The sequence below is a fragment of the Dreissena polymorpha genome, chromosome 14 (genome assembly GCF_020536995.1).
Source record: "Dreissena polymorpha isolate Duluth1 chromosome 14, UMN_Dpol_1.0, whole genome shotgun sequence".
NCBI classification, from domain to species: Eukaryota; Metazoa; Mollusca; class Bivalvia; order Myida; family Dreissenidae; genus Dreissena; species Dreissena polymorpha.
Genome location: NC_068368.1, coordinates 51,758,569 through 51,761,442, shown reverse-complemented (window position 1 = coordinate 51,761,442; position 2,874 = coordinate 51,758,569). Strand labels below are relative to the sequence as shown.

The 2,874-nt window shown below is 34.2% G+C and overlaps 1 protein-coding gene across 1 annotated transcript in view; it reads left to right on the top strand.

Annotated features, from left to right (window-relative positions):
* The first annotated feature begins 2,002 nt into the window (after positions 1 to 2,002).
* Positions 2,003 to 2,874, top strand: part of LOC127857835 (protocadherin Fat 3-like) — a 14,063-nt gene continuing 13,191 nt past the window's right edge. The window contains exon 1 of the mRNA XM_052394519.1: positions 2,003 to 2,096. The gene's annotated coding sequence lies outside the window, so the exon portion shown is untranslated. The remainder of the gene's footprint in view (positions 2,097 to 2,874) is intronic.

Genomic DNA, 2,874 nt, shown 5'->3' with positions numbered 1-2,874 from the left:
ATAGAGTTAAGAGACTAACATAGGTAGAATATAATCATACGATATCTAACAATATCACACAACATGTTAAAAAACGCATACAATAGTTCAACTATACAATTTATACTACTGTGCACTTTAATTGACTTATAATACCACACTACAAGTACGCAGGAGTTGGGCTAAAATGGAGAATTGTTGTACCTTTTATCAGTTACTATATCACGTCATCTACAAAATACTCTTCTCTCATTGGCTGTTTGACGTCACATACTGACCCCATATATTCTATATGATGTCAGTAGACTATTTTATATTATTTATGGTGTCAGCAGACTATATGGGGCAATAGACTATATGCTTTGGAATCAAGAGGGTCAATCATGTAATAATGTAAATAACACATTAGGCTTATAGATAAATATAAAATCAAATTAACAAAAGAAAAACTTAGTATGGAAGCTTTTCTGAACTTCAATATCACAATTTTGTAGCTTAAGATAGCGAATAGAAGATTATAATACTAGTTATAAATAACATTGTTTTTCTTGTCAATTTGATGAGATGGAAAGTAGTTGGCGTGATATAATCGTTACAGGATAAGTAAAGTAACTAACCCTGTAGCTATTAATATAGGTAGGGCGATCCGTTTGGTCCGTTTATTTATATAGGACGATGTTCCGCGTGCAAAAATCAATATGCCTATATACAATGGCAAACTCCTATTTATAGTTAAAACAAAACAATAACAGGTTTAACACTCTGTAAGGTCTCCAATCATTTATTAGGATACAGACAACTCATATGTACGTTTACTCTTCCGAGTTTTGATAAACCAGAGGTTAATGGCTAAAGTCAATATAAGGGTCATCTGCGTAGGTCCACTGCCCGTTTTCAACATGTTGTTTATTATCGTCACATGTGCATCGTACCATTTTCAATGTATTCATCAATTTTATGGTAAGTCCACTGCTATCATTTTATGCAAGACAGCACTTCCACTTAAAATTAATATCCATGACCTAAATTAAAGAGCTTATATATTATATAACCATTACTTCTAAAAACCTCTAAGCCGAGTGTCATACTTCAAAACGAGAGATTTGTTGAGGACTCACAATACTTTTAAATTAAGGTTTACAAAACAAATGTCAAAATGTTTTTATCATTTTCAAGTTTGACAGATATTAAACAATGGGGTATTTATCACATTAGGTGACCGTTTAAGTAGGCGCTTATCTTCTTTACATACTGTTTACGGAATTTCATTTTCATATACGAAAGAAGATAACATTCTTTATTTAAGCAATGGGGTAAATGAGTGAAGAATACATGTGAATGTTAACTCGATTGTTTCATTCAAGCTCGACTGAAATGGACGTTTTAACATTTCACTCTTGCTTAATGTGAAGTGTTTGGAGAAAAGATGTAATTTAGTTTTTAACAATCGGTACAAAAACTAATAACGGAGTATAATTCGCCCTGGCAAACGATATGCAACTCCATTCTATAAAATAATTTAACCTGGCAAAAACAACAAAATCTTTTACATTTATTCCATAGAATAGCTTTACACAAAACGTTTGTAACTTAATAGCGTCATTTGTATACCGCAAACATACACGACATGTTAAATGCGAGCTTACTCTGGATTAGTTTAAATGGATGTGGATTACATTGACAAGATGAAGCAGTTAAATTCCGAGCTTAACAACAAAAACGAGCAGACAAATCTTTTAAAAATTACATGAATGCTGTCATTTCATGATAATTACGGTTTATCACGTAAAAAACACAGGTGATCTTATAGTCGAACAAAACAAATCAATTAAAACGTTCACAAATACTTGTATTAATCTTATACATTAATGAGGCAAAAATATTCGTCATTGTTATATATAACTGATACAAATCCTTTTACTTGCGTTAAAATGTATAATATCGAAACCGTAGATACCTTATCATGCACTATGGACAGATAACTTAAATGTAAGTATTAGATTGTAACCAAAGGATGGTTGATAAGAATCCCTGAAACGTTTTAATGCACGCATACACAATTAAAATATGAGCGTAACATATTGACGTGATTTCTAGGAATGCAGGACTAATAAAAGGTGTTTTTCGGTTTAAAAAAAGTTAATATCTTTCTTTTGCAGTATAAAGTGGATTTTACGTAAATGTCTATGTTTTTGTATTGAGCTTAATTAATGTCATGGGTAAATTTTAAGACTCAAACAGTAGGCAGCAGTTATTGGTTCTCCTGCCACAATTGCAGTAAATATACACACCATAAATTTTAAAAATTTGCCAAATGATTCTCTTGCATAAGGTATCGTAATATATATCAAAAGTGAGATAAGATAGTCTTTTCGAAAAAGAATAGACGCGCGTTATGTATGCTATTACGAATAAGCATTGCTTTTTTAACAATTGATAGGCATAAGCAATACCGCAATCACAAAGAGGAACCGATAACATTCCGATCAGTGGGCGACGTGTTTTAAGGCTCATTGGACTGGCGCCCAGTCGATGATCGCACGGACACCGGGTCATTTAGAAGCATCAGGCGGCGTCCAGATTTATTTTAAGTATCACTTCAAATTTCACCCGACGTCGGGCCCAGGAGGGAATCAAATTGAGACCGAAAAAAGATCGGACGATAAAAGCCCGGTTATCGCCCGGCGATATCTGATTAAGTGTACGTGTACCGGCAAAAATCAAGGTATTTCCCAGCGACATATACATCGGCCGGCAACCGTTTGATGACCGGAAGACCTCCGCACGATGACCGACGGACGCTGGAAGGAGATCAACGTGAAACACGGAAAACGAATCCCATTTCGGGCGATAACCAAAAGTGAACTTAAAATTACCGGACGCTACCCGATGCTA